The 12,669-nt window shown below is 42.3% G+C and overlaps 1 pseudogene; it reads left to right on the forward strand.

Moving 5' to 3' along the window:
- The first annotated feature begins 10,451 nt into the window (after positions 1 to 10,451).
- On the forward strand, positions 10,452 to 10,569 carry LOC126177366 (5S ribosomal RNA; annotated as a pseudogene).
- Positions 10,570 to 12,669: the final 2,100 nt, after the last annotated feature.

Consider the following 12,669-nt stretch of genomic DNA (forward strand, 5'->3'; position numbering starts at 1 on the left):
GTTATGGATGTCTCGAAAGTGCGTTCGTGGGTGCGACAGTTTAATGAAGGCAGAACATCGAGTGACAACAAACCGAAACAACCTCGGGCTCGCACAAGCCCGTCTGATGACACGATCGAGAAAGTGGAGAGAATTGTTTTGGGGGATCGCCGCATGACTGTTCAACAGATCGCCTCCAGAGTTGGCATTTCTGTGGGTTCTGTGCACACAATCCTGCATAACGACCTGAAAATTCGAAATGTGTCATCCAGGTGGGTGCCACGAATGCTGTCGGACGACCACACGGCTGCCCGTGTGGCATGTTGCCGAGCAATGCTGACGCACAACGACAGCACGAATGGGACTTTCTTTTCGTCGGTTGTGACAATGGATGAGACGTGGATGCCATTTTTCAATCCAGAAACAAAGCGCTAGTCAGCTCAATGGAAGCACAAAGATTGACCGCCACTAAAAAAATTTCGGGTAACCGCGAGTGCTGAAAAAATGATGGTGTCCATGTTCTGGGACAGTGAGGGCGTAATCCTTACCCATTGCGTTCCAAAGGGCACTACGGTAACAGGTGCATCCTACGAAAATGTTTTGAAGAACAAATTCCTTCCTGCACTGCAACAGAAACGTCCGTGAAGGGCTGCGCGTGTGCTGTTTCACCGAGACAACGCACCCGCACATCGAGCTAACGTTACGCAACAGTTTCTTCGTGATAACAACTTTGAAGTGATTCCTGATGCTCCCTACTCACCTGACCTGGCTCCTAGTGACTTTTGGCTTTTTCCAACAATGAAAGACACTCTCCGTGGCCGCACATTCACCAGCCGTGCTGCTATTGCCTCAGCGATTTTCCAGTGCTCAAAACAGACTCCTAAAGAAGCCTTCGCCGCTGCCATGGAATCATGGCGTCAGCGTTGTGAAAAATGTGTACGTCTGCAGGGCGATTACGTCGAGAAGTAACGCCAGTTTCATCGATTTCGGGTGAGTAGTTAATTAGAAAAAAAATCGGAGGCCTTAGAACTTGAATGCACCTCGTATAAGACGACCTCGTACAAATTCAGTGATGTGAATTTTGTTTTTTTACTTTATTGTTATTGTAACACCTGAACAAGCAGGTAGGCTGGCAGCGGCATGCTACTCCGCTCTTCAGCCATAGTGGTGACAATAACAGTTCAGTGAGGTGTTGAGAATGGCACCTTTGTCACTAAAGTACTCTTGACTAACATCAAGTCACCATGTTCATTCTCAAGGGTAACTAACGCCCACGGCCGTTACATCGTGTACTTAGAGCAAACCTGATTTGCATCCTCATGGTGGCGTTACTACCAGCACTCTTATGCGACTGGCGCGAAATATGAACTGTCATCATCTTTCATTTATCTTCGTGGTGTTGCGATTTTCTTTTTTTCGTCAGTGTATGCACGAGGGGCGTTTGAAAAGTCCGTGCAAAGTCCGATAGATGGCAGCACCGGCGCGAATCGAGGTCATGTTTAGTTAGTAGCATCTTTGGAAAGAACGTGCACCAAGTTTGAGCCTTATTGGTCTATTTCTTTCTGTTTGGCGTTCGTGTGAATCAAGGAAGTCGACTGAATGTCAAAAAATGGACGAAGAAGAATTTCGTGTGGCGATTGAACATTACTTTATGAAAGGCAAAACGCCTCACGAGACTAAAGAGAAGGTTGACAAACATTCCGGTGACTCTGCACCTTCGATTAAAACAGTTTATAGGTGGTTTCAAAATTTTCGGAGTGGCCATATGGGCACAAGTGATTCTGAACGTTCTGGACGCCCTGTGGAGGTTACGACTTCAGAAATAATTGATATGGTGATGGATGACAAAAGAGTTAAGGTGCGTGAGGTTGCTAGCGCTGTGGGCATCTTGAATGAACGGGTACATAATATTTTACTTAAACATTTGGACATGAGAAAGTTATCCGCAAGATGGGTTCCGCGACTGCTCACACTTGACCCAAAAACGGAATCGTGTGAACTGTTGCAAGGATGGTTTGCACCTCTTCAGGAAGAACTCGCAGGACTTTAAGCGTCCTTTCGTCACTGTGGATGAAACATGGATACATTACTATACTCCTGAGACCAAACAACAATCTAAACAATAGTTTACCAAGGGAGAATCTGCACCAAACAAGGCGAAGACCAGTCCTTCGGCAGGAAAGGTTATGGTGGCCGTCTATTGGGATTCGCAAGGGATAATCCTCATCGACAATCTGGAAAAGGGTAAAACTGTTACAGGTAAATATTATACATTGTTATTGGATCGTTTGAAAACCGAGCAGCAAGAGAAACGCCGGCGATTGGACCGCAAAAAAGTTTTCCATCACTACAATGCACCAGCACAGACCTCAGTGTTGTGGTCGCAAAATTAATGGAAATAGAATCCCAACTCGTTTCACATCCCCCCTATTCTCCAGACTTGGCTCCCTCGGACCACTGTTTGTTGCACAATTTCAAGAAATGGCTGGACGGACAAAGATTTTATTCGGACGAATAGGTGATTGCAGCAACTAATAGCTATTTTACAGGCTTGGACAATTCCTATTATTCTTTAGGGATCAACAAATTAGAAGAGCGTTGGACGAAGTGCACAAATTTAAAAGGAGACTATGTCGAAAAATAAAAAAGGTTTACCCCAAACACGTAAGTAGTTTTTATTTTTGCGCGGACTCCTCAAACGCCCCTCGTATATCCATGGAGCGGATGTACTTCTGTTGGCTATGTGAGGGCGAGCTCCCGATTATCTCGGTTAGTGCGCACGTGAGACACCACAAAGAACAGGGAAACATGGAAAATCGGATATACATGTGGTTCTACCTGAAGCTGGTATTTAGTGTCTTTGCAAAAAAATACTACATGTCACACTGAAAAGCCGACTCCGTTATTCGACAGAAATAGACAACTTAAACAAAAGTGAAAAACACCCATTTCTACTGTCACTTGCTCTTAGTTCACTCTCGGGAAAAAATCGTCCATTTCTTTCATTTCCTCTTCATTCCCGCTGACAACTGCTCACATTTGCTGGAGAATAAAAAACACTGGAATAGCAAACGAATTTTCTCCTGCACACTATAATAACAGGTCAGTACGAAATGTGCCATAATACTCATGAGCATATGTAATAAAAATAGATTTAGTGATTCATAATGTGAATTTGCATAAAATGTTTTATCAGTGCCAACAAAAGGACTACCTATACTACGTAGCTTGTAAAGTAGCACATTTTTTAGAATATAGACACTTCTAATACCGTAACGTAATTTTTGTTATACGTAAAGTAATTTTAATGAATGAAGTGGTATGTAAATAGATTCTAATTCCAATTATAGTTTATTACCTAACTATGTCTTAGAACTGAATTTATTGAACACTGAAATTCCCACAGTAAATTGCCCTGATGAGAATGCCCATCTTTTCTTCATGAATGATGATCCATGGAAAGAACTATTAAACGCAATCTGACTTCGTTTCATGAATAATTTTACACAGACAAACTTACATCACGCAATCGCTAGATCAAGCATGTATATTATCGAATTATCTGTAAAGAGTAAGCTATCTATCAAAGTAATTGACACTTGATCATACTAAAATTCCCAGTGTTCTAAATGTGCTTTGAGCGTGCTTGCCTCACGTCTACAATTCAGAACATCTCTCTATCGAGAACACAGAATATAGAATTCTCTTTGCATGAAACCTGGCATAGCAAGTACTAGTCCGAAGTTCACGATTAAAATTTACCTGCTGGTACCTACAGGAAATCTACTAAAAATGTCTCAAGCAAACTCACGCTTTCTAAATGTCTGTATTACCTGAAAATTATTCTCACTGGAGAGTTAGCGGTGCTGGAGGCAAGCGACTACAGTAAGATCGCATTATTGAGTACATCTACATCTACATCTACATTTATACTCCGCAAGCCACCCAACGGTGTGTGGCGGAGGGCACTTTACGTGCCACTGTCATTATCTCCCTTTCCTGTTCCAGTCGCGTATGGTTCGCGGGAAGAACGACTGTCTGAAAGCCTCTGTGCGCGCTCTAATCTCTCTAATTTTACATTCGTGATCTCCTCGGGAGGTATAAGTAGGGGGAAGCAATATATTCGATACCTCATCCAGAAACGCACCCTCTCGAAACCTGGCGAGCAAGCTACACCGCGATGCAGAGCGTCTCTCTTGCAGAGTCTGCCACTTGAGTTTGCTAAACATGTCCGTAACGCTATCACGGTTACCAAATAACCCTGTGACGAAACGCGCCGCTCTTCTTTGGATCTTCTCTATCTCCTCCGTCAACCCGATCTGGTACGGATCCCACACTGATGAGCAATACTCAAGTAATGTATAAGTCCATGGCCATACAGCACCTTGGCAGTATCCAACCACATAAATATACACTTTCAATTTAATGAAGGGTACTGAGAATAAATGCAAGAGATTTCGTATTATTTGATAATTACTGAAACCAAAAAGATACAGTTACTTCACATGGAATACCAAAATTTATGTTACAAGAGCCCAGTGGCAACTAAGCAACGCCCTTTGTTTGCAAATTGTTCGTAAAACCAACAAAAACGTAAAGAACGTTAGGTGAATGAAAAGCGTATTTACTCTGTTCTGTTACAAATCAAATAATTGAAAAAATGATAACCGCCTCCCACCAGTGGAAACTGGAAGTCCTACTTTATTACTCATAAACGCTGAGTACAGGCAAGAAGTCCTCACCTCAGTAGCCTATGGCTCCCAAAGCGTGCATTTGCACCAAATATTGGCTTGTTTTCCAGCACTAGTCCACAGAGAAATACTCTTCGCAGTTCTCATTACCAAAACAGAATAATAACCTTTGTTTGCGTTCTAAACCATAGGCAATGCGTCCCTAATCAGCTGCCTCCATTTTTCATTGTCTGAGACGCTGCTCGTTCCAAAGACTGTAGTTAAGCAAACCGGCGTAGATGAACCAGTACTGACCACGCGGATATAGACTATTGGATGCAGATATCACAGCAAAACATGTTCGCGAGTAAAAGATGCGAAAAACTTAAGTTACTAGTTGACAAACATAACACGCAACTTTCAAGTTATTATTTTAGAACTATATAAACGAAAAGACGGCAGCTCAAATACTCTAGCAAATAAAATATTAAAGAAGATAATAACTGAACACAATAGATAGAAAACTTATACACAAATAATAAAATACGCTGAAAGGAATAGAACACAATCATAATTATAAAAACTTATATGGAGTGAGACGTGGTGTCATTCAGTACGATTCAGTGTAGTCATGCTTCAGTGGTTAAGGAACAGAGAATATATCAAAAGACTGGGGTTCGATCTCCTGTCACCCTTAGGATGTTTATCTGCCACTTCTTACTTCTTTTTCCTATGGCAGTGTTTGTTAATGTGAAAACTGCTGAGTTGCACAGTAGTTCAGAGCCCAATTACAACTGGTGTTGTTGTTGTGGTCTTCAGTCCTGAGACTGGTCTGATGCAGCTCTCCATGCTACTCTATCCTGTGCAAGTTTCTTCATCTCCTAGTACCTTCTGCAACCTACATCCTTCTGTATCTGTTTTGTGCATTCATCTCTTGGTCTCCCTCTACGATTTTTACCCTCCACACTGCCCTCCAATACCAATTAAAACTATAGGCGCCTTATGAGTGTCCAAGGAAACCAGTTCAAAGTTCAGAGAAAGGCAATGGCGTACCGACTGATCCAGAACTTTACCTAGTAGAGAAAGCATTATGATACGCAAACCAAATTTCGGCTTCACACATGTGAAACAGGTAATAGTTTGGAGTCTCTAATGTATTACAAGCTATAAACATGTTCAGAGATCCTAGTCATATTCCCATGCTAATACTGCAGTGCGTGGACCATGGGTTTTTGCAGAAATTTTCCAAAGGGGGCAAAACTCTGAAATTGCCATTTTTTACGTCACTGATTTAATGAGTTTGTAACGTATGACGTCCTGAGAACTAAATTTGACAAGAATTACACAAAAGTAATGGTACCTCTAGTGAGTGATAGTTATCCACTTAGTATTTTTCAGATAGATCATTTTGATATCGAAACGGTAAGTGTATTCAATTGTGTAAATAAACTACACAACTGTATGTCGTTAATGTCATTATGCATACTACTTTTTTGGTTCAGTGATCTAAAATTTCATCCTCATGTCATTAAATCCACTGTTTACAACATATTACTGAAAAGAAAAATATTTATAGCCCTGTAATATTGTATGAAATTAAAATTAAAAACCTAAAAATAAAAAATCGGAAACGATGAGAATATTCTTTTGGATGTCAAAAAAGATAACCAACATTAATAACAGGCTTTAAACTTTGGAAAAGAGCGTATTAGGTTTGCAAAACATATTTGAACACGTTAATAAGTCTGGCACAATCTGCGTTGTTTCCAGATTTCCCCTCTCCCACTCCCCCCTCTCCAACTCCCTACGAAGTCAGTGATCATGCACTATGTACTGTTTTTATACTGGCCCTTCCTTCTTCTCCTACCCCTCTGGCGTATGCCAGTTGCCCTGTTGTACAAAATGACAGGAAATTCAGAAAATGGCTAGAAATTCAAAAATAGCCCAACTCTGCTACAGGTTTTCTCCACACTCCTACGACATCACAGTAGAAGTAGGGCTATTACCCTAAGTGTAAAATGGCAGGACATTTGAAAAATCCAACATCGGTCATTGTCCTGTTGGTGTGAAATTTAAACAATTCAAGATGAAAGCCCCATGATGCCATAAGCCAAGATGGCGAACCTGGGTATACTGGCACAGTCCTATGAATCTAAGATGGCGACCCAAGATGGGGGACCTGGGATACTGGCACAGCCCTAAAACGTCGCAATTCAAGATGATGGCTCTGGGGATACTGACACAGCCTGCGTGGTTGCCAGATTTCCCAGCTCCCTGGTGCAGTCTGCATGGTTGCCAAGTCACTTTTGTCCTACGTTTGGAATCCTAAATTCAAAAAAAACTCGTTGGTTCCACTTGGCCTTGATTTTCAAATGTTGCTAGCTAAGCAGATTAGACTTTAAACAATTGCCTCTCTGACATTACAGCTTAACACTTTCTCACAGACCTCATCACAGTTTAAACAAATATCATCCTAAGTGATATATTGAATACATTGGAAATTCTGTGTCCCGCTCCAATATACAGCGTGTTTCAAAAAGAATATATGTATTACGAAGTATTACTTTGTCCAAACTGTCGATCGCTGCACCTCGGCTCGGCTATTGGACAAACGAATACATAGTCTAGTTTATATTAATAGCCGCTAGATGTCAGTTATCTTCTGTTTTGCTTGGTAACCGTCATATGTTTGAAATGGCTACTCTGCAGCAGAAATCATTTTGTGTTCTCGAGTTTGCGAAGTGCAAGTCTGCGATTGCAGACCAAAGACGTTTTAGGTTGAGGTACCAAATTGATCCTCCGAATGGGTGGAACATTCGCAGATGGTATCGACAGTTTCTAGATACAGGGTGTGTATGTAAAGGAAAGAGTTCTGGCCGCCCTCGTGTTCCTGAAGAAAATGTTGGACGAATTCAGACTCCTTTCCACCGTACGCCTTCAAAATCAACACGTCGTGCCAGTCGGGAGTTACAACTGCCTAGTGTAAGCGGTATGCGCTGTCTGCGATATGAGAATCGCTGACCAGAGAGCAGTATTGACTGCAGTTCGAACTGTGTAACTGTAGCAGTTAGTTGTGGCTAGTCGCTAGTCTGGTTGTCTGCGCTTGTCTGCAGTCTGCTCTGGTCGGAAATCTGGAGATGGAGTATTATTGTATAAGGTAAAGAAGCAGCGTCGCGCATATCTAGTAATGTATCTGAACTGTCATCCAAATGTTTTAAAAATGTCCTAATAATAATTTTGGTAATATAAAGTAATTTAAAAAAGAGCATTCATTTAAAAAAAATCAGTTGGTTCCTTTCACAAATCACAAATGTATAGACCAGCATTGCGCGGAGCTGTGCCGGAAAAATGTTAAGTAAGAGCCGTTTTTATTGAGGTAAGAATTTTTACTTTTTATTCAGAATGATCTTACAGGGTCACGACGCAGCACTGCTGTCGTCCAAATTTTACCAGGTTACTGAATTTATTTTTTTATTATGAGGCTTAGGAATTTTTCTGTTTCGTGCTTACATTAAATGAGAAGAGAATTTTGTGGGTACATTAAATGGGAACCAGTTTTGTTCTGAGGTCACACAAAAATGAGAATCGCTATCCATAATAATTATTTTTAATTTCAATTTTAAATTTTGTGGGGAGGTTACACTACAACAACAACTTGGCGTGTTTTGCGACGTCGGTTGGTTATGAAGCCGTACACGTTACAGCTGTTACGAGCTCTGCGTCCTGATGACAAACGCAAACGTGTGGCATTTTTTAACGAGATTCTTGATGTTGTTGACAAAGATAACACTTCCGCACAAAGCATCGTGTTCAGTGATGAAGCGACTTTCCATGTTAGTGGCCAGGTAAACAAACACAGTGTTCGAATTTGGGGCCTACAGAAGCCACATGCAGCCACTGAACATGTACGAGATTCGCCCAAAGTCAATGTGTTTTCTGCGATATTCCGAACATCTGTTTACGGCCCATTTTCCTTTGATGATTCAAATGGCTCTGAGCACAATGCGACTTAACTTCTGAGGTCATCAGTCCCCTAGAACTTAGAACTACTTAAACCTAACTAACCCAAGGACATCACACATATCCATGCCCGAGGCAGGATTCGAACCTGCGACCGTAGCGGTCGCTCGGTTTCGGACTGTAGCGCCTAGAACCGCACGGCCACCCTGGCCGCCTCCTTTGATGGAAACACGGTTAACGGTCAGCAGTACCTCGCTATGTTACGAAACTGGTTGTTTCCGAGGCTGCACGAGGACAACTTCATTTTTCAACAAGACAGGGCACCCCTCACTGGAGTCGCCAAGTGCGTGAATATCTGAATGAAACTCTGCCGGACCGTTGGATTGATCGTCAAGGATCTGGCGACTTAGCATGTCTCAGCCGGGCTCCACGGCCGCCGGATTTGACACCCTCTGACTTCTTCCTGTGACATTTCCTTAAAGACTATGTGTACATCTACATCTACATCTACATTCATACTCCGCAAGCCACCTGACGGTGTGTGGCGGAGGGTACCTTCAGTACCTCTATCGGTTCTCCCTTCTATCCCAGTCTCGTATTGTTCGTGGAAAGAAGGATTGTCGGTATGCCTCTGTGTGGGCTCTAATCTCTCTGATTTTATCCTCATGGTCTCTTCGCGAGATATACGTAGGAGGGAGCAATATACTGCTTGACTCTTCGGTGAAGGTATGTTCTCGAAACTTTGACAAAAGCCCGTACCGAGCTACTGAGCGTCTCTCTTGCAGAGTCTTCCACTGGAGTTTATCTATCATCTCCGTAACGCTTTCGCGATTACTAAATGATCCTGTAACGAAGCGCGCTGCTCTCCGTTGGATCTTCTCTATGTCTTGTATCAACCCTATCTGGTACGGATCCCACACTGCTGAGCAGTATTCAAGCAGTGGGCGAACAAGCGTACTATAACCTACTTCCTTTGTTTTCGGATTGCATTTCCTTAGGATTCTTCCAATGAATCTCAGTCTGGCATCTGCTTTACCAACGATCAACATTATATGATCATTCCATTTTAAATCACCCCTAATGCGTACTCCCAAATAATTTATGGAATTAACTGCTTCCAGTTGCTGACCTGCTACATTGTATCACAGTACACTTGTCTACATTGAGATTCAATTTCAATTCCCTGCACCATGCGTCAATTCGCTGCAGATCCTCCTGCATTTCAGTACAATTTTCCACTGTTACAACCTCTCGATACACCACAGCATCATCTGCAAAAAGTCTCAGTGAACTTCCGATGTCATCCACCAGGTCATTTATGTATATTGTGAATAGCAACGGTCCTATGACACTCCCCTGGGGCACACCTGAAATCACTCCTACTTCGGAAGACTTCTCTCCATTGAGAATGACACGCTGCGTCCTGTTATCTAGGAACTCCTCAATCCAATCACACAATTGGTCTGATAGTCCATATGCTCTTACTTTGTTCATGAAACGACTGTGGGGAACTGTATCGAACGCCTTGCGGAAGTCAAGAAACACGGCATCTACCTGTGAACCCGTGTCTATGGCCCTCTGAGTCTCGTGTATGTACCACCACCCCCACAGAACCTGGAAGAGTTGAAGAACCGGATCCGTACTGCCATAACACCAGTGATGAGGGATATGCTTGCCCGGTTATGGGAGGAATCTGAGTATCGATGTGATATTGTTCGTGTCGCTGATGGAGGACACACTGAATGTCTGTAATCTGAACTTGAGAGGTTTGTAAATATGTGTGTAAAGTTTCATATTCGTATGTCTTAAAGTTTAATAAATATATGCATTCGAAATACGGATGGCAACGGCCATGCCGCAGTGGATACACCGGTTCCCGTGATATCACCGAAGTTAAGCGCTGCCGGGCGTGGCCGGCACTTGGATGGGTGACCATCTGGGCAGCCATGCGCTGTTGCCACTTTTCGGGGTGCACTCAGCCTCGTGATGCCAATTGAGGAGCTACTCGACCGAACAGTAGTGGCTTCGGTCAAGAATACCATCGTAACGACAGGGAGAGCGGTGTGCTGACCCCACGCCCCTCCTATCCGCATCCTCAGCTGAGGATGGTCCCGATGGGCCAACTGTGGCCCGAAGATGGAGTGTTTTTTTTTTTTTTAATTCGAAATACGGATATACTTTTCGAAACGCCCTATATAAGGCCCTACATAATGGAGCCTTTCTGCGTGCTGAGTTTATTCCTGCTTCTACCCAGGTGTACCAGGCACTAGCCATTTCTGATTTCTGGGAGCTGTGGTGCTGAGGGACAAATAAATGTAAACCGCAAGTCACATACACACAATGAGTAATAAAAATAACATTGAGAGAGCAGTGTGGTTTAATGCTTGCTACCAACTGTGGGCATTAGTTGTTTCTATCTGAAGATCGCTGGTCTCTTATGCTGCTTCATGATTGGCCTTTCACTAGGATGGGGTGTGCTGAACACATCTGGTGACGTCACATGATGAGTAACGGTGAGACGGTGTGAAGGAGTGGAGGGTAAGCGACTGCAACGTCACAGAAGTTGAAACTACAGTATAATGGACCGTGGGTGTAACACCAGGTCAACCATCTTCGATCACCACCTGGTGTTCTGATGCCATTGATGATGTCGTACATTGTCATCTTGAATTGTGACATCATAAGTCTACCATCTCGGATTGGCCTCATGGACTTTACAAGTGACCATCTTGGATTCAGTACTTATCACAAGCAACATACTTCCAAGGTGGTGTCAGGTAAAAACCCGTTAGGATACTATTGTGTTTCAGCTGAAAGGTCTTTGATAAAAGTGCCGAACAACTGTCAAAGCTATGATGTTACGTTTGTTAATAGCCCTGTATCAGCACAATCAGCATGTGAGTTATGTAGAACTCTAGTGTTGCGTGTGTCGTAAAGCTGTAATAGAGCTCTACAGTTTGCATACATGCAGTGAATTCTACAGTTACATAGTGGTGTATTGGGTAATTTGTTACTATTTTTATTGTAGCAGGGGATGCTTGTCACAATTCAGCTTAACATAGAGTGTTTTGTTACAATTTTACTGTGTCATGGGGAAATTTGCTACAATTTGGTGGCATTTTGTTAGATCTTTGGGGCATTTTTTTAATAATTTTTGCTGAAACATGGGGTGATATTTTACAGTTTGTGGACAATCTGTTACAGTTTTGTGGGCATTTTTACCATTTCATTACAGCCCTGCTCATTTTGTTACAACTTTTGCGTGTAACATTGGGCATTTGTTACGTTCCACTGTAAGAGAAACCATTTTGTTACAATTTCACCGTATCATATAGATGTATAGCTTGGAGTGTTATGTAGTCTCCACAGACGAATGCATGAACTCTTCAATTTCTCATCATTTTCCCACTTCATATAAAATATTTGAGGACCAAACATCTCTAAGTTTGCTGACTGTTATAAATTCAAAATGCACTACAATCTAGCAGGCTTGTAGAATTTCTCGAAGTCCACATCTCTGGATATTTCACATCATATCTTCTGACCAGCAAAAGACCTCCTGAACGAGCACCCTTGCTGATGGAATCTTACAGGCACTCATCAGAAAATGATTTAGAAATTCCACGAAAGTGAATAACCTCACAAACAGAAGGCCCGCTACAACGCCAAATGATTATGAAGATGAGAACCATCCACATATTGCTCACACCTTCAGATTTCTCAATTCTCACTACGCAGAAATCCCTGGAAATGTTAGAAGTCTTATGTTTAATGTGAAACACAATTTATATGAGGACTCACTTAAAAAACACTTCAAAACACGAATCTAGGCTGGACATTAGGTCACCTTCTGTCTATAGTAAGGATAACTATAGTTAAACGTTTTGTGTTCGTTAACACCAATCTACAGCGCAAATCACTGCTGGTTAAAGAATAATTCTGTCCTTTATCAAAAAGTGTGTTGTCATTGCAGTGCAGCTATTTGAGAATCTATGGCTTAAACTACCACTACTGCAGCTAGTTTGGAACCTATTTGAATTAATAGTATGAATCTACTGGT

The sequence above is a fragment of the Schistocerca cancellata genome, chromosome 3 (assembly GCF_023864275.1).
Source record: "Schistocerca cancellata isolate TAMUIC-IGC-003103 chromosome 3, iqSchCanc2.1, whole genome shotgun sequence".
Lineage (NCBI taxonomy): Eukaryota > Metazoa > Arthropoda > Insecta > Orthoptera > Acrididae > Schistocerca > Schistocerca cancellata.